The sequence below is a fragment of the Crocuta crocuta genome, unplaced genomic scaffold, assembly GCF_008692635.1.
Source record: "Crocuta crocuta isolate KB4526 unplaced genomic scaffold, BGI_CrCroc_1.0 scaffold175, whole genome shotgun sequence".
In the NCBI taxonomy this organism is placed as follows: domain Eukaryota; kingdom Metazoa; phylum Chordata; class Mammalia; order Carnivora; family Hyaenidae; genus Crocuta; species Crocuta crocuta.
This window is the reverse complement of record NW_027530988.1, coordinates 2,706,131-2,726,135: the sequence shown is the minus strand read 5'-3', so window position 1 is coordinate 2,726,135 and position 20,005 is coordinate 2,706,131. Positions and strand designations below refer to the sequence as shown.

Genomic DNA, 20,005 nt, shown 5'->3' with positions numbered 1-20,005 from the left:
CGGTTAAGCGTCCGACTTTCGCTTAGGTCATGATCTCGCGGTTCGTGGGTTCGGGCCCCGCGTCGGGCTCTGTGCTGACTGCCAGCTCAGAGCCTGGAGCCTGTTTCAGTCTGTGACTCCCTCTCTCTCTGACCCTCCCTGCTCACGCTGTCTCTCTCTCTCTCTCTCCTAGAAATAAATAAAACACTAAAAAAAATTATATAAAAAAAGAAAGTATTAGATATTTACATTAATTTTGGTGAGTATCCTTAAATTTTAAGTGATAAAATTTTCTTTTTTTTTTTTTTTTGAGTGACAGAGAGTCTGTGTGCACATGTGCATGAGAAAGAAAGGGAGAGAGAGAGATAGAGAGAGAGGAGGTGGGCAGAGGGAGAAAGAGAGAATCTTAAGTACGCTCCAAGCCCAGCCGAGGCCTTGACTCAGGGCTCAGTTTCACGACCTGGGGTCATGACCAGAGCCGAAATCAAGAGTCAGATGCTCAACTGACTGAGCCACTGAGGTGCCCCTTTTTTTAAACTGTTTTTTAGACATAAAATTTTGTAATAAATTCTTTGGGGTTTTTTGGTATTTCCATTCTTTCACAGAAAAGATCCCCCAAATTAGCATACTTTTATTTCCCACTGAATAAATCTGAACCCAGTCTTTTTTGTTATTTTTTAAAATGCTTATTTTTTATTTATCTTTGAGAGAGAGAACAGGGGAGAGCAGAGAGAGGGAGAGAGAGAATACCACACAGGCTCTTGTGCTGTCAGCTCAGAGCCCAATGTGGGACTCAAACTCACAAAGCATGAGATAATGACTTGAGCCAAAATCAAGAGCCGGATGTTTAATTGGGGCACCCAGGCACCCCTCTTTTTTGTTATTTTGTCTAGAAATGGTGTCCAAAATCTTCAAATACCCAGTTAATAAACTTTGAGCACCCATCAGCAATATTTATTCATTCATTTATTTATAAATTATAGATATACATCACTTTCCAATGTATTCTGTACATTGTAAAATATATGCAAAGAGATAAAAATAGACACGTGTAACATAAATCTGAAAAATTCTGCTATTTTCTTTCCGGGCACAAAGAGATCACCTTGCTAACCTCTGGGGCACATGTACCCTATTTTGGATGCCACTTGTTCAGAGATTTCCTTTCACTTTCAAAAATACACACCAAGTATGTTATTAAATTTACTGTCAATTTAGAATTACATTTATGAAAATGTTTTACAAAACTCATTAGTTACCATTGCTGCTCATTTCCGACATCTTCCCTCGTAGTTTACTTTCATTTAGTAAGTTAGGCTTCCAGCTGTCCAGTAGGTGTATTTTGAGTCTTTTTGTCTACTTTTGTCTTCTTTTCTTTCTTTTCTTTTTGCCTCTCTATGCTACAGAATCTTCTTTTTAAAAGAATTTGTTAAATCTTTATTTTAAGTAGGCTCCATGCCCAGGGTGGTGTTTGAGCTCTTGAACCTGAGATCAAGAGTTGCTTGCTCTAGGGGCACCTGGGTGGCTCAGTCGGTTAAGGGTCCAGCTTAAGCTCAGGTCATGATCTCACAGTTCGTGAGTTCGAGCCCTGCGTCCGGCCCTGTGCTAACAGCTCAGAGCCTGGAACCTGCTTCAGATTCTGTGTTCTCACTCTGTCTGTCTGTCTGTCTCTCTCTCTTTCAGAAATAAATAAACATTTAAAAAAATTTTTTTAAAGAGTTACATGCTCTATCGACAGCCAGCCAGGAGCCCCTCTGTGCTACAACATCTCCCATGGTGTCTTCTGATCCACTTATTTTCTCTTTAGCTTTTAATTTGCAACTGGTATTTCTTTTTTTCTAATTATACTTTCAATATAGTAGTATAATGAAATGATTAAGCACGATGAAATCAGACAGCTGCTCTGTTTTGAATCCTTGCTCTACCAACAAAGTCCTGTGAGGACTTGGGCAAGTCATTTCACTGCTGTTTCCTCATCTGGGTAGGGTAATAACACTTCCTCTACTCCATGGGCTTATTGTGTTAATTGAATGAGATTTGGTAGCTTAGTATGTTTAAAGAGTCTCGATTTGTGCCTAACACTTATGGTGTGCTCGTTAAAGTTCATTTCTGTTTCTAATTTTGCTGAATTGAAGTCAGAGAATGTTGTTGCCTCTCTCTCTGGCAGAAAATTTTATTGACGTTTTGTCTGGAGCTTGACATTGTAAAACGTTCTGTGCATATATTCTTGAACCTTTGGTTTGCAGAGGGAAGAGCCACAAACAAAGCCAGGACCAGCTCTCCCTCTAAGGGCTGAAAAAGACAGACAAATTATTTTTAATGTATTTTAAAGTATCGGAAAGCCGTCAAAAGCTACTGGGCTCAAATCCTAGGGATCAATAGGAGAGTGGGTAAATACAACGTGAAATAGATACAGAAAGCGAAAAATTATGCAGTGTTAAGATGAAGCAACTAGAGCCATATGTATCAGCATGGATAATTCAAAAACATTAAGTGAAAAGTACAAGATGCAAAATATTATATGTGGTCTGATACTGATTATGCAAAACACCACACATATTCTGTGCATTTTCTGTGGGTATAAATATTCAAATTTTAAAAAAATTTAAGTCTGGAAGGCAAAACTAAGTTCATGAGTATGATTGACTTGGGTATGAGGGGAGGGGATGGAGAGTAAGAGGGTGGCCCAAGAGGCTTTGTGTGGCTGTATAAGCACAATGTGGTAAATATGTGCAATGTTCAGGCTGGAATATTGTCCAGCCTAAAAAGGAAGGAGATTCTGGCATGGGCTACAGCATAGATGAACCTTAAGGACATCATGCTAAGTGAAATAAGCCAGTATGGCTTTTGCCTTTTTTTGCCAAAAAGGCAAACGCTGTATGATTCCGCTTATAGGAGGTACTTAGAGGAGTCAACTTCGTAGAGACCGAAAGTTGAGTGGTGTTCACCAGGGCCAGAGTAGGGGGTATGGGAGTTATTTAATGGGTATAGTGTTTGAGTTTTACAAGATGAAAGGAGTTCTGGAGGAGGGGCCTGGGTGGCTCAGTAAGTTAAGCATCATGATCAGACCCTCTGTCCTCTTCTCTCTCTACCCCTCCCCTGCACTCTCTCTACCCCTCCCCTGCTCATGCACTCGCTCTCTCTCAAAAATAAAGGAACATTAATAATTTTTTTAAAACCTATGAAAAAAAGGGACTTTAGTGGTATTTATAATGTCTTAACTTTTAAAAAAACTAAAAAATTTTTTATAAGACTAAAGTGAAAATAGAATAAGACAAATAATTATGTTACACTTAGTTAATCTGTAAAGTACTGTGAGAAGCAGAAGAGGGGCGCCTGGGTGGCTCAGTTGGTTGAGTGTCCGACTTTATCTCAGGTCATGATCTCGCAGTTTGTGGGTTCAGGCCTTTCATTGGGCTCTGTGCTGACAGCTCAGAGCCTGCAGCCTGCTTCGGATTCTGTGTGTGTCTCTCTCTTTGCCCCTCCCCTGCCCTCACTCTTTCTCTCTTTTTCTCAAAAATAAATAACAAAAACATTAAAAAAGAAGAAGCAGCAGAAAAGAGGGATGACAAACTGAGTCCTGGGGGGTGAGTCAGGCTCCCCACGGCCACTGTCTACCACTAGGATACCCCTGGGACCACAGGGAGATCCATCAGGTGCTGAAGTCTGATTGTTGATTACAGCTCCTGGGGTGCCTGGGTGTCCCAGTCGGTTAAGTGTCAGACTCTCGATTTCGGCTCAGGTCCTGATCTCATGGTTGTGAGATGAAGCCTTGCATTGAGTTCTGTACTGACAGCGTAGAGCCTGCTTGGGATTCTCCCTGTCCCCATCTCTCTCTGCCCCTTCTCCACTTATTCTCTCTCAAAAATAAATAAATAAACAAACACTTTTTAAAAAGTGCTACATTTGTGAGGGCTTTTTACGGGCCTTCTTTTGTGTGTATCCAGGGCTTTAAATGTGTTATCTCAATTAATTCTCATGGCAGCCTTTTGAGTTCCATACTATTGTTATTCTCACTTGACAGATAAAAAATCGAAAGCTCAATGAAGGTAAATGATTTGCCAAAGTGACAAAGCAAGTGAGCGGGGCAGCTATGATTTGTATCCAGGCAGGTCTGACCTCAGAGCTCAGACGCTTAACCAGGTTGCTGCAAAGCATGTTTTCTAGTAAGCGAAAACAAAATGTCCACACACATATCGTGGTGGTAAAGTGTAATCCAAACCAATAGCTATGTTAAGAGCATGTGGAATATTTTGTTCATTAACACAACTGTGTCCTTCCAACCAGAAAGATAAAACTTGCAGATGACTGCCCTCTGAGATTTAAACCAGTGAAAAGAAATCTTTAATGGATGAGAGTAGCTATCTAAAGAATTCACCTTAAGGAACAGATCAAAGTCGAAAGAGACAAGTCGATGCCAGACTTCAATCAGGATGTCTAGAGTGAAGTCACATGAAGGCATAATTGATGAGAGCGATTTAGATTTTAAAATGTTTGTATTCTTTGATGTGGTGATTCTACTTTTTGAAATCTATACTAGGGGCATAATACGACATAACTAAAGAGTTTTATCCGTAAATATATTCACCAGAAAATGAATTTTAATAGTAAAAATGGAAATCACTCTAAATATCCAACACTAGTGAAGTGGCTAGTGAAAAGGAATCCCATACAATGGAAATTGTGAGCCTCTCTCTCTCTCTCTCTCACACACACACACAACACACACACACACACACACAGGTATATGAAGAATTTGTTATTGTTTAACAATTTGATATGTACAGAGACAAATTGCATGAGAAAAATCCACTCAATGTGCTATACAGAGACAGGGTTACCTTCTTGCTACACATACAAAGAGATACTGAATAGTGTATAATAATACTAAAAATATAAGTTGAGGAATAAAAGAAAGGGAATTAATAAAAGGACATCTTATTATTAAATAATAGGAAATTATCAAGTCTCGAAAAGAAATAAGGAACCTAAAGGCAGGGTGGTAAGAGAGATGAAGAAACTAGGGCAATCAGTGGAGTATAGACCTGGAGATAGACCCTGAGTGTCTACGGCCTGGAGTTTTAATATTCACATGGGGATGGAGCCGAAGTCTCAGGTCCATGAAAGGCAGGGATCTTATCTTGGGTGGACTGATTCCCTCTAAAACAGACTGAAGCAAGGATGAAAGAGCTGGAGCCTTACTTGGTGTTATTAGTCAAGGTTCTCCAGAGAACAACCAGTAGGATGTATATCTATGTAAGAAGGGATTTATTTTAAGGAATTGGCTCATGCGGGGTGCCTGAGTGACTCAGTGAGTTGGGCATCTGACTCTTGATTTCAGCTCAGGTCTCGATTCCAAGGACGTGGGATCCGGCTCTGCCACTGCTCCATCCTGAGCATGGAGCCTGATTGAGATTCTCTCTCTCTCTCTCTCTCTCTCTGTCCCTCTCCCCTGCTCACATACTCTCTCTCTAAAATAAATAAATAAATGAGCATTTAAAAATTAATGAATTAAAAGGAATTGGCTCCTGCAATTATGGGGCTAACAGGTCCAAAACGGGCAAGGTGGGCCAGCAGGCTGGAGGCCAGGGAAGTCTTGGCCAAATAATGCTGCATTTGACATTCGAAGCCTGTCTGCTATAGAACTTTCTCTTGCTTAGAGGAAGTCATCCTTTTGTCCTCATCAGGCCTTCAGTTGTTTGTACAAGACCCACCCACATATGGAGGAAGATGTGCCTGACCCAAAGCCCACTGAGTCAAATGTTCATCTCATCTAAAAATCACCCTCACAGAAACATTTCAGAAAAATGTTCGACCACATATCTGGGCACCATGGCCCAGACATATTGACACATAAAATTAACCATTCCACTCGGGAAGTACAAGAGAGGCAACAAAGATGAGGATAGGGGAAGGGAAGCAAAAAAGACATGAGGAAGTGTGAAATGGTACGTTGTCCTTCTGGCTGACACTTCATGAGAAGCCTCCAAGATCACAGCAGGTTACTCAGCAAGCGTGTCTGGTTGGCAGATGGTTCTGCTCCAAACAGGCTGTAGAGAGAAATGGCACTTCAGAGCAGGCCACGAGAGGGGAGCGGACGGGGAATGTATCTGCCAGTCTCCCATCTCCTGTTTTCCATTAGTAGAGACTCAGTCCACAGGAAGTTAACTTCCCAGCACTTACAGGGCTTGTCACGTGGCCTTTTCTGTAGCGAGAACCAATGTGGCATTTCACCCAAGTCTAGAAGTTGTGGGAGGAGCCAGAAACTCTGGGTTCGTGGATGTTTGGCCTAACTGCATGGTGGAGGTCAAGGTGAAGGACCTAGCATTCCCGGAGAGAGTGATGATCAACGTCTGGTAGTGTGAATAGAGTCTCAGAGGCTATTAGTGCTGAGGAAATCTAAGGATGAACATAAATTTGCATCAGATATAACCCACCCCTCCTACCACTCCAATCCACTCATTCTCCATTGTATTGATTCCTGTACTATATTGTAGAGATTTGTGTGTGTGTGTGAGTACAAGAGGCCCTATTCCTTGCCCTAGAGGGACGTCTGGGTCCGAATGAGTCTCAGAGTCCCTCAAGGTGGTACCCAGTTGCAGACTCCTGGAAGAATTCAGAAACAAGTGTCCTTGCTATTGAAAGCTGGTCCTTGATCATACCTGATATTCATCACCTCTCTCCTCCACACCCATTCTAAATTTCCCTCATCCCTTGACAGCATTTAGGTTCGACCAAGTTGATTGAGAGCTTTGGGCTCTTTAGTTTCCCTGCCTTTGCTGGGTTGTGGAAGCTACAGTTCCCATGATTATTACAGGACATAGAAGTACTACGAGACACCCAAAGAAATGCCCTGAGATCCAGAAATTTTCTTTTCTATTCCCTTGTGTACCAGCAACCCTAGTTCCTCATTCTAATCAGGATCGATTACCCAACCAGTGCAATAAGTCTTTCCTTTGCTTCCTGATCCACCGTGGCCAGATGATATCTACTGCTCCTAATTTGGGGGACCTACCCAAAGCTCACATTCTAGTCACATGACGCACACAGCTACATCCTCTGGGTTCTAGTAACCATTTCATGTCTGCCCCTTTATTGTAGGCAAAATAATGTCTCCTACGGATGTCCCCATCCTAATTCCCAGAACCTGTGAATAAGTTAGGTTGTATGGCACGGGGAGTATTACGTTTGCAGATGGAATTAAGGTTGCCAATCACCTGACTTTCAAATTAGGAGATTATCCTGAATTATCCAGTTTGGCCCGATGTAATCACAAGGGTCCTTTCAATGTGGAGGAGGGACCCAGAGGAGTCAGAAGTGGAGAAACGGCATCATTAGAAACACTCAACCAGCCATTGCTGGTTTTAAAGATGGAAGGGGGCTATGAACCAAAGAATACAGATAGCTTCTGGAAGCAGCTACTACAAAAGGCAAGGAGACTATTCTACCCTAGAGTCTCTAGAAAGAAACATGGCACTAGAGTTTGATCCACTGAGACCCATTTTAGACTTCTGAACCTCTAGAACTGTAGGAGAATGAATTTGTGCCATTTCCAGCTACCAGATTTGTGGTAATTTGTTATAGCACTGATAGGAAATCAATATACCTCTTCAGACTTATGGAAGACAATGGTTTTCACCAACACATGCCCCACAGCACTGCACCATCCTACTTGGTTTCTTAAACCCCACCATACCTTTGCGGGGAGTTTAATAAGAGGACTAATTTACAATTACCCAGTTTGAGTTGTTACCTGTTTCCTGCCGAGGCTCTAAACTGATACACAGCCCAAAGCATCATTGAAGGACATAAGTGTCCTCAGCCACAAGGAGGGAGCATAGACTTGTCTAAAGAATTCAAGAGGCAGATAGTTAAAGTTCTCGCCAAGGTGTCCTAAAGCACCAGTGAGGAGCACAGCCCTCGGTGGTCAATGAAACTAAGTGCAGACTCATTCACCTCTCTCCTCCAACTCACCCCAACTCCCTCCTGCTGTCCCAAGAACAAAATCTGGACTAGAAACTGGGAGTTCTGGTGTATGATCTGATCTTTGCCATTGAGTGTCTTTGGGCAGAGTAGCCAATTTCTCTGGGTCGTGATTGCTTCATGTGTTGAAGAGCACAACCCCGTCAGCAAGCCATTCTGTCTCTGACGCTATTAATCTATAAAATCTACTCTGGGGGCACCTGGGTGGCTCAGTCGGTTAAGCGTCTGACTTCAGTTCAGGCCATGATCTCATGGTTCCTGCATTCGAGCCCCACGTTGGGCTCTGTGCTGACAGCTAGCTCAGAGCCTGGAGCCTGTCTTCAGATTCTGTGTCTCCCTCTCTCTCTGATCCTCCCTTGCTCATGCTGTCTCTCTCTCTCTCTCAAAAATAAATAAAACATTAAAACAATTTTTTTTAAATCATGATCTCGTGGTTCATGAGTTCAAGCCCCGCATCAGGCTTTGCACTGTCAGTGCAGAACTTGCTTGGGATTCTCTTTCTCTGTTCCTTCCTCCCCCTCCCCCCCCCAGAATAAATAAATAAACTTGGGAAAAAGTTTAAATTATATTTTAAAAAATCTAATACTACCCTGAACATTCAAGCCTTCCCTCATGTGATCCACAGGACTTCAAGTTTCCTTGCCGAGGTCCTCTGGATTGCATTCAACTCAAACTCCCATGAAGAGCTCAGGAACCCTTATGTAGCTGGCTCCTGCCTCCCTCTCTGCTGTAACCTAACCTCCCGCCACACGCCACATGCCACACACCCCGCTCCCCACACCCCAGTCTCAGGGGCCTCCCTTCAATTCCCAAATCCCGCCAAGCCCTCGACTTTGCTCTTCCTTCTGTCTGGAACACTCTTCTCACCGGGGCTGGCTCTTTCTCATCATTTAGATCTCAGTTCCCACATCACCGCCTCAGAGATCTTTCCTTAACCGTCCCATGTCATGTTGTCCCCACCTCCCGACACTCCTATGACATTGCCCAGTTGAGGAATAATGGCTGAGGGTTTACAGAATTAAAGGAATACACCAAACATCAAGCAATGTAATTAAAGACAATCCTCACCTCGGCTGGAGAAGTCAGAGTTTTATCACAGAACATCAAAGAAAAAGAACAACTTGAAAGAACTTCAGAAGTATTACTTCAGCAGAAAAGAAAATGAGCCAGAAAGGAAGAATTGGCTGTGAGAAGCAGTAGTGGGCCAAGAGTGGTAAAACATGTTGGCAAACCTCATCCTTGATTGATGGTAAATCATAACTACTGAGAGGTTGAAAGCATAGAGGTATTAAAATACTAGAGAACCACAATACGGAAGTTAGAAAGAAAAAATTGCAGAGGGAAAATAAGGTATTCTAAATCTTCAGTGGAGGAGGATTACCCCTTTAATGAACTTTTGACGTACATAGAAAAATAGGTATCGATGTTAAAAAAAAAAAAAGTTTCAGGACACCTGGGTGGCTCAGTTGTTAAGTGTCCAACTTTGGCTCAGGTCATGATCTCTCACAGCTTGTGAGTTCGAGCCCCACATTGATTGGGCTCTGTGCTGACAGCTCAGAGCCTGGAACCTGCTTTGGATTCTGTGTCTTCTCTCTCTGCCCCTCCCCTGCTTGTGCTCTGTCTCTCTGTCTCTTAAAAATAAATAAAAACATTTTTTTTGTTTTACCTAGTCCCAAAAATAGATGTGGACTTATAACCAATGAAAGAGCCAAGGAAACTTGATGACTCCAACAAAAGACAAGGTAGGAGAAAAGAAACAGAGAAGAAAACCTTGGTAAAGGAGAAATATGCCCAAATATGTACAACAGGAATTGGGGAAAAAATGTGCAAACTAAACTCATTTCTTAAAACAATGGGGTGTCTCAGGTTGACTTTTCTTCATCCAAATAAATACTGTTTGAAAAGACACTGCATTTATTCTTTTGGCTTCACCGTGACCTCTAAGGGATGGCGCCTGTAGAAACGACACCTTGGCCAGCACCTGAAGGAACAGGTTAATGGCAGTAAGCCCACTGCTAGGGGAGGTCAGGACAGGAAATGAGAAGGACCCACAAAGTGGGTGTATCAGTTCAGATCACTCTTTCTTTTCTGGCCAGCGAGCGTACTAATTTGAAAGGTATTGCTGAGAAGGGATGGTCCGTAAAGAAAATGAAAAGCACTGGTGAAGTCATGTGAGCTTTGTCTGGATATGAACCTGCTCTCAAGTTTTGAGAGCGACTTAGCAAGTTATCTCTCTTCTGTAGGCCTGTTTCTTCACCCATAGAATAAAAAGAGCAATGCCGTCTCTCTGAGTTTGGAGGCCGGCTAAACTAGATTTCAGAGTCTGGACATGGTGAGCCTTTGGTACCGAAGACCTACCATCACACAGTACTGCACCTTCCCACAGGCAATACCGTCTCAGCCCGGGGCCTACTCTCTGTTCTCATTTTTACCCCAGGGAAACTAATTTGCACAAACCAAAATTGTCAGAAACTGATATGCAAACCCAAACATAATTTCTTTGTTTTAAGTTAGTGTAAGTGCCGTGTAGACAGTTTCTCTCTAACTCGAAAAGAAATTTTCCTTGGGGTGCCTGGCTGCCTCAGTCAATAGAGTGATCTTGAACTCCCCTATGACCCAGCAATAGCACTGCTAGGAATTTACCCAAGCGATACAGAAATGCTGAGGCATAGGAGCACATGTACCCCAATGTTCATAGCAGCACTCTCCACAATAGCTAAAACATGGAAAGAGCCTAAGTGTCCATCAACAGATGAATGGATCAAGAAGATGTGGTTTATCTATACCATGGAATACTACATGGCAATGAGAAACAATGAAATCTGGCCATGTGTAGCAACATGGATGGACCTTGAGGGTGTTATGCTGAGCGAAATAAGTCAGGCAGAGAAGGACAAATATCATATGTTTGCACGTATAGGAGGATTAGGAGGAACTTGACGGAGGAACAAGGGGGAGAAGAAGGGCGGAAATGGTGGGGGAAAGGGAGAGAGGCAAACCATGAGAGACTCTTGAATGCTGACAAAAACTGAGGACTGATGGACGTGGGGGGGAGGGGGGGAGGGGCATGGAGGAGGGCACTTGTGGGGATGAGCACTGAGTGTAATGTGGAAACTAATTTGACAATAAACTATTTGTAAAAAAAAAAAAATAGAGTGATCTTGATCTCAGGGATGTGGGTTCAAGTCCCACAATGGGTAGAGAGATTACTTAAGAATAAAATCTTTAAAACAAAGAAGAAAATAAACTTTCCTTTCTCTTACCCCTCCCTTCTCCTGATGTCGCAGGACCACTGAATTCATAGATACCTTGAAGGTCCACTGCAGAGAGGAATATCGCGTGTCCTCTGTGCCTTTGCCCCTGGTGTCTTCTCTCCTCATCCACTGAAGCTTTCTTGTTCTGTGACGGGAAGATAGACATTCTCTGCCCCAACTAGAATGCCGCTCCCCTCCTTGCTTTGTCCTCATTTCTCACGCTGATCGCCGAAGATAGGGCTCCCTATCCGGGCTGCTTCAGGGTTCAGAGAGAGTAGCTAGGAGTACCCTGATTTGAGCCTAATCTCTGCTACGTTTCAGTCATGTTTGCATGCTGGGCCCCCCAGGGCTTTCTTTTATAAGACATTTGATGGTAAGGGCACAAGAGAGCACTGGCCACTATGGCAGGAGATTAGAAGCACTGAACAGGATCTGTCTGGAAAATGTATCCTCTGGCCGAGTCTCACCGCAAAGAGAATAATGGTGCTGTTATCACTGTGATCTCTGAGAGACACAGACTTTACTCGGTATTGGTACACGGTGACCCAGTGCCATGCCCAAAACCTTGGAAGGATTTCCCCTGCCATGGAATACAGCTCCGTGGGGAATGGGTCCATGTGTCACAGCTTACGCTGACAGCTCTGAGGACACGCAGGATGACGTCAGTAGGTAAGGTGGGCAGCCTCCAAGATGCCCCCAGTGGTCCCTGCCTCCTGGTATTCACATCCTTGTCTCCTCCCACGTGCACCGTGGTTGATCCATGTGACCAATAGCATATGCCAGGAGCATGGCATGTCACTTCTGAGGCTAGGTCATAAGAGATATCGTGACTTTTCCCTTGTTCCCTCAGATCACTTGCTCAGGGCAAGGCTGGCTGCCATAGTTTGAACAGTCCTATGGAGAAGACTACTTGTTGAAAAATGGAGGTCTCCAGATATGCTGAGAGAACCTGAGGCTCAGCCATGTAAGTGACCCCTCCTGGAAGTGGATCCTCCAGCCCCAGTCAAGCCTTCAGATGACAGCCGTCCTGGCCAACGTCGTGATTGCAACCCCATGGGAAATCCTGAGCCAGAAACACCCAAATAAACCAGTCCTGGATTCCTGACTCTCAGAAGCCGTTTGAGATAATAAATGTTGTTGTCTTAAGCCACTGTAGCAATAGATAATAAAATAACGTTCTCTAGCAATATTACAAACAAATGGAGTTTAATGTCATAAACCCTACTATGTAAATATGGACAAATCTCTAAACGCATGTGACGGAAAGTAAAAGTTTGATACTATTAAGATATATTCAGTATCACTGGGGAGGAACGTTGTGGTGAGGGAAGTTATCTTACCCAAGAGATATATTGGGGGGGTTATATGATTTCTTTGGGGAACGCTGATACCTCCTCACTCCCCCATCTTCAGGGAGAGGACAGGAAGCTACTTTCCAACATAAACCACAAATATTGAGAGGAGGCTTCCAGGACACACTGAAAGCTAGGTGTGTGTTCTCTGCAGGTGAAGGTGGGGAAGCTGACGCTGCGGCACATGGGACAGGACAGGGAGCCGACATTTTCAGGGTATGTTGGAGAGCTGAAGGCTTTCCACGGAACAAATGTTTGCCACTCAGCAGAGGGAAACCCAGGCTGGAGCCATTTTACAGTCTCCTCCAGGAAGACCATGTGGAGAGTGAAGAGCCTCTGTTTGCTGATGTGTCGTGGACCACCGGAACAGGGCTGGGACAATGTGGGCGCAGCAACCAGAGGAACGGAAGCCAGAGGAAGAGGGGGAAGAACAAGAAGTCTTACCTTTGGATAAACGGTGAAATGCTGATTATTATCTTGGTTGGACATTTTGTTAAGTTGTTTTGTTATGAGGGTTTCTGAGCATGTGGGAAGGCGTCCCTCATTAGATTTAATGATAGTTAATGTTTGTATGAACTCCATCTTTGTTTTCAAAGTTTTTTTTGGGGGGGGGTAAATTGCAGACATCTGGCATTCACATTTCTGGGGACTTATACCGTCTTTTTAGAGAACAGGGACATTTTCTTATATGCTCCAGCAACACCATTTTTTTCGGAGTCCCCTGATGCCAGAGACATATTTCCTCAGCTGTCTCCAAGATGTCTTTTTATAAAAATACAGTTAGTTGATGGGGGCGTCTGGGTGGCTCAGCCAGTTAAGCATCTGACTTTTGGCTCAGGTCATGATCTCACGGTTCGTGAGTTCAAGCCCCGACTCGGGCTCTGTGCCGACAGGTCAGACCCTAGAGCCTGCTTCAGATTCTGTCTCTGTCTCCCTCTGCCCCTCCCCTGCTGGCACACTTTCTCTCTCTCTCTCTGTCTCAAATATAAATAAATATTAAAATTTTTAAAAATATTTTTGATTTATTTATTTTTGAGGCAGAGAGAGACAGAGCATGAGTGGGGGAGGGGCACAGAAAGAGAGACAGACAGACAGACAGACAGACTCTGAAACAGGCTCCAGGTTCTGAGCTGTCAGCACAGAACCCGATGCGGCACTCGAACCCATGGACCATGAGATCATGAACCTAAGCTGAAGTCAGACACTCAGCCAACTGAGCCACCCAGTTGCCCCCCACCAAATTTTTTAACAAAAATAAAAATACAGCTGATATCTTCGTGCCTAGAAAGATAAACTAGAAACTTTTAACTTTTAAATTGAAGCTGTTATTTGTAACTTAAGTTGACACAGGACTGTTCTCAAAGAGTGAGCAGCACTTCATTCAGGAATGGAGAAATGTTATCCCTGCTGAGTCATTCTGAAAAAAAATGACAGAAACAAGGGGGCAATGTGGATTTTCACAATCCCCCCCCCAACAAAAAGAGGAATTTATACTTTGTGAAGGTGACAGACACTGCTAGAGAGATGCTCTAATAACTTTATCCACATCTTAATAACCCAGACGTTTAAATACTGCCCAGGAATGTCCGCTGTCACTGATGCACGTGTAAATTTGTACCAGCTCAATGCAGGGCATGTGGCAGTGTCTATCAAAATTTTAAAAGCATACATTCTTTGATCCAGCCATCTCTTCCCCAGAAATTTATTCTGTACATATCCCTGCCATGTGAAATGACTAAGTAAAAGGATATCGCCTGCAGCATTGTTTGTAATAGCTGAAGACGAAACAATCATAAAGGTCCATCAGTGAGGGATTAGTTTCCTATATATATATGAACATATATATGCACTTTGTATTATTATATATCATATACATGTAATGTTACATATACTACATATGTGACCGAGTATTCCACAGCAGGAATGCTACAGAATGCTCTAGGCCAGTGGAAGAATGAGCCTATAAGCACAGGCAGACTGCTAAGTGGAAAACAGTGAAATGTGTAACAAGGTGCTGAGCGCACCTGTGGGTATCATGCCACTGCTTGCCCTCCTCACTCACCCCCTCTCTTCTGCCTGAGAGTGACCTCTGTAAATGACATGAACAGATTGTCTTGTTCTCTGACTCACGTGGGTTCAGCCCTTGCAGTACAGCAGCAGGAGGGCACAGGGAGGAAGGAGGGGGGAGCGGGTCTATGCCCCCGGCCTCCTCCCTGTGACGCCCCGCTGGCTGTGCTGCTCACAGGAGTCACTGTGCCGTCTCCCGCTGCTGTTGCTGGCCCTGGGTATTGCACTATCTCTTGTGTTTTTCCTATGCCCGGCGTATGCTTTTGTAAACAGTCCATTCATTACACTTGACTCAAATGACTCACTTTATGTGGGCCATCTGTTTTCTGTCAGGACTCTGAGTGATATGGTATGTTAGCACTGAAGTAAAAAAAAAAACACATATAATAATAATAACAATACTACTACTAATAATAAGGGGCGCCTGGATGGCTCCATTGGTTAAGCGTCGGACTTCAGCTCAGGTCATGGTCTCGCGGTCCATGGGTTCAAGCCCCACATCGGGGTCTGTGCTGACAGCTCAAAGCCTGGAGCCTGCTTTGGATTCTGTGTCTTCCTCTCTCTCTGACCCTTCCGTGCTCACGCACGTGCTTCTGTTTCTGTCTCTCAAAAATGAATGAACATTAAAAAAAAAAGTTTTTTGAGATAATACTAATAGAATGTGTGTGTGTGTGTGTGTGTGTGTGTTGGGGAGGGGGACACATGCACTTATGCATGCTTAGCATCTCTAGAAAACCACAGGAGAAGCTGCTCACAGTGGTTGCTTCGAGGAAGGGCCGGGTGGCTGGGGGTGGAGAGCAGCAGGAAGGAATATCCAGTTTTACTGTAAACCCTTTTGTCCCTTTTGAATTATGTACTCTGTGCAAGCATTACTTATTCAGAAACCTTTATGTTTACGTTCATTTTGCCCCTGCCCCTCCTCAAAAATAACTTTTAATTGAATTTTTTAGAAAACAGTGATAAACAAAGACCGCAGAGGGGCTCGGTGCCAGAAGGCTTCACGGACAGCTGCCCCTGCAGCACCTGATCCCTCCTTCCCCGGGCACGGCCACCTTTCCTGGCAGATACACCGCGCTGCCGATTGCACAAAGCCATAACTGACACGCTTCTCCCGCCGTACGCTGCAGACATGAGGTGCAATATTTTGAAAGAAATCTGGCACGTTAACTCTTCGACCGTTTCCTGATCCTCACAGGTGGGCAAGGGGTTCGTGCTAGAGGCCGCCCCACTTCGCTACCACCGTCAGCAAGCCCCGCATCCCTTCCCCACAGCGAGCAGGGGAGAGTCTGCTTGCGCTTTTTACCTGGGCCCGCTTTTTGATCCCTCTCTGACATCCTTGCGACTACGGAGTCCAACCCTGCCTCGGCCTGGTTGAGTCTCAGCGATACAGCCGAGTCTAGCTAGGAGATCACTGGGGGGGAAGGGGGGGGCTGTCTTCCTCCTCCTTCTCCTCAACCATGGCCGGCCCATTACTTAGCAATGTCTCTATTTTTGTCGTGCTCATTATACTGCAGTGCTCTTCATTTTCATCTCATTATTGTTGGCGGGGTCATCTGGAGGCTTCGTTGCCCAGGAGACGGTGGGGGGAGCTGCGCACTCAGCTGTCTTCCGCAGGCGTGGCTCATCCATCATCTGACAATGCACTCTCGGGTCTCTCTCTCTCTCTTCTGGTTGTAGGGTGACCACCAAAGCCCTTCAGTTGTTCTGGCGCTTCCTCCTTCTAGAAGTGTGATCCTTCCCTTCTTAGAGAGGGAGAAACATATCTATATTTTATAGACAGATACATAATTGACGGAGAAAACACACAAATCTCCTGTGTGAATCGTTCGGGGGAGAAACAAATGTCTCTGGGCAACTGACTGCAGGATTAGAAGCATGTGGGATAGAAACACTCCTGCCCTAAAGAACACAGGTCACTGGCTACTTCTCCAGCTAACATGGCATGGGGGCTGTGCGAAGAAAAGAAGTCCCCAGAGCACGTTGACATAAAGGCCCCCAGTACTTTTGCCCTAGACTCCACTGCAGGACATGAAACAGGTTAGTGTCTCAAGGAGGTAGCCGCAGGCCAGAGGGAAACAAGGCACTGCTTTTGAGAAGAACAGATGCCCTTTCCTCTGTTCCCAACCCCGAGGTTCTGCCCCTCCCTCCACACCCTCTGCGCTCCAGTGGCAGGGACAGGACGCCCCAAGCCCCAAGCCTTCCCACCTGTGCCTTTCTTCATGCAATGTCTCTCTGCGGGAACTGTTCCTTCTCGTTCTGCGAAATCAGGTCTCAGATGAGATCTGAGTAAACACTTCTTGAACTCTTAGCCTATATCCCTCTGGCATTGTTAGATGTGCTTTCCGCTTCGTTCCCAGATCGTTGCAGTTGGTTGTCCACCGTACAACTCTCCTATTGTTTTTGGATCGCCAGATTTTGCTGGGTGCTGATGCACAGGACATAGTGTAGCTGAACACCTTGAACCTGGAGTGATAATTAGAGGTGATTATGTGAAGCACCTCAGGACTGATGGTTTGCTTTATGCCAGGCACTGGGCTGAGAACTTGACAGGTACTCTCCCCCTTAATCTTCACCATAGCCCAAGAGGTAGGTGCCATTACTCCCCATCCTGCAGAGGAGGAGACTAGGAGAGGGTAACTAACTCACGCAAGGCCATGTGCATATACCTCTCTATAGATTTGCTTTCACTATACACGCAGTAGCATACGCTACATACAGTCCTACACCTTGCTTTTCTTCCCACTTAATTTACTTCCTGGACATTGTTCCATTATCAGTTACAGACCTATAACCATTCTTCTTAACAGATCTAGAGTATTCCATAAATGGAAATACTATACCTTATTTAAACATCCTCTGTTGGTGGGCATTTAGGTGGTTTCCTGTCTTTTGCTATTAGCATGGAGCTGAAAAGTGTATACTTGCCCACATATCTCAACATAAGTTGTATTACATTCCATGCAAATGCTTGGTCCTGGAATTCTGGTAACAAATGAGGTAGGGATTCAGTAAAGATGTTGGCCACTATACTCTACAATGGCCAAATATCTTACCCGGCCAAATATTTACACTGCTTGTAAATGTTACCGGTGACAGTGGCGATGGCGACACCCAACAGCATTTACCGCAGCGCACCATCAGGTGTGTTTATGAGCGTGCCGTCAGTCTACAGCAGTAAGGAGACGGCTTCCTGGAAGTCTTTTAACTCTCAGGGTCGAAGTCCTAAAAATCATGCCTCAGAATGAATGAGTTTGCAAAACTTCCTAAGAGCACGTTCTGACCTGGGGAGGGGAGAAAGATATCACATGATTACGGTCATGGGATGAACCAAATGGTGATAACCCGGGATGGAGGAGCTTCTGGAGACAAACTGTGGGTGATGTATGTGAGGCATTCCCTGTGGGCTGGTTCAGAAGAACTGCTGCTAGTGGATGCAGGCTAATTGGGTTGGCCTTGGGCTGGAGGGAATGGAGGCATGTTCCTTGTGCTAGGCGGGGTGATGTCCAAGGAAGCAAGGCCAACAGGATTCAGACCAGACCTCTGAATGCAGAACTGACCTTCGGTTATATGAGAATATAAAGGGCCTATGGTGGGCAGTTGAAAGCTCTGTCCATGCTGGTAGAGGGTAGATGCCACAGAGAGAAGTGTGAGCTGGGAACCTCATCAACTTTAAGGATTGTCTGAGGAAGATGCTTTCTTATCCAGATTTGTTGAAGTGCAAGCCCTCCTAGCTGGAGATCCCTGGGAGATGAGGAGGAATAGTTCTAGGGGGGGAGGGCCACTCCCCAGGTAATCAGTGTGCATGGTGGAAGAGGGGCAAAAGCTGTTCCTTAGTGCTGGACTGGCTGGGAACAAGCAAATCTCTTACTGTGGGCAGGGGTGAGGGCATCTACTGGGAATAACTGAACAGTAAGTCGTGTTTCCAAGCTCTGTATAAGGACTTGGGGATAAGACATCATAATAGCAGCTAATACCTACCATAACCAGGCCCAGGGATTAATTCATTTGATTCTCCTCACACCCCTGCACATTTATCCCCATTTTACACTTGAGAAAAGTGAGTCACAGAGAAGTTGACCCTCCAGAATCGAGGTCATGTAACTTGTATCTATTATCAAAATTTGATCATCCGTTTAGCCCTAGGGGATGCTCTTACAGATCACCTGCTGTCACCTAAGATGTGGTCTTCACGATAGCCCCCAGCAGGATGATCGGGCCTTGGGTCTGCCTGGGACTTTCCTAAACCCCTCTAGGAACGGGCAGATCTCAGTACCACGCTGCTCCCCCCCGGCCCTGCAGGGTGAGGGCTGCAGATATAAGCTCTCTCTGAATAACCCAACCGTGGGATAGTGGGAGCAAGAGCACTGACCTAGGAGTCAGGAAGCCCAGGGCTAGGGCAAATGGAATGGAGAGACAGCTGGAAAGGAAGGAAGGAGATGGGCTCTGCAGAGTAACAGCTATGGGCTGAACACAGAGGTCACTAGATCCCCCTATGTTGGGAGGCTCTGGCAGGAGTCAGGCAAACACTGGGGACAAATGGGGAGGGTGTGGCAGGTGTCGGGCCTCATACTGCAAACAAACTCATCCATTGCAGAAGCTGGGATATCCCAACATGGGAATCGGGATTTGCTTCACTTCAACTTGACAGCAAGTCCTTTGCCTCCACCAGCTTGGGAGAGCTGGCGTGATTTCCGCAGAAAAACACTGCTTTAGCTTTGGGTCACCACCTAAGAATGTACTACTTTGTCCTCCCCAGCCCCACTCCCCACCCATGGCTAGACAGATCATGTCTCCAGGCATGTATCTGCTGGTCTGACATGCAGTCAGAAAAAGAATGAGGCTGCCTGTCTTTGGCAGCCCAAGACCTCAATGCCACCATCCCCAGACCCATCCACCATGCACATCCCTCCCTCACTGCTCACTGAGAAGAAGGAGGTCAAAAATCAAGCTGTCATGGGGCGCGTGGGTGGCTCAGTCGCTTCAGCTCAGGCCATGTTCTCACGGTCCGTGGGTTCAAGCCCACATCAGGCTCTGCGCTGACAACTCGAAACCTGGAGCCTGCTTCGGATTCTGTGTCTCCATCTCTCTCTCTGCCCCTCCCCCACTCATGCTTTGTCTCTTTCAAAAATAAATAAACATCTTAAAAAATGTTTTAAAAATTGAGCCATCCACCTTCCATCAGCTGCACCTGTGACAATCATAATGTCCCAGGACCTCTGTCCTCGCTCTGGTCTGCAAGGTGCTCTGGAGCTGTCCTTCCAACCCCCACGGGTTGTCATGGTGTCTGCTGCTCAGACTCCTCACTGGACAGAGCAGCAGACTGTCTCCATGGCAATGAAAAGAATCTGTGGAGGAAGGACGCTGGCCTTG

The 20,005-nt window shown here is 45.2% G+C and overlaps 1 long non-coding RNA gene across 1 annotated transcript in view; it reads left to right on the top strand.

Moving 5' to 3' along the window:
• Positions 1-12,382, top strand: part of LOC144236743 (uncharacterized) — a 174,002-nt gene extending 161,620 nt beyond the window's left edge. The window contains exon 3 of the long non-coding RNA XR_013336637.1: positions 12,067-12,382. This is a non-coding gene — a long non-coding RNA (uncharacterized LOC144236743). The remainder of the gene's footprint in view (positions 1-12,066) is intronic.
• The last annotated feature ends 7,623 nt before the right edge of the window (positions 12,383-20,005 follow it).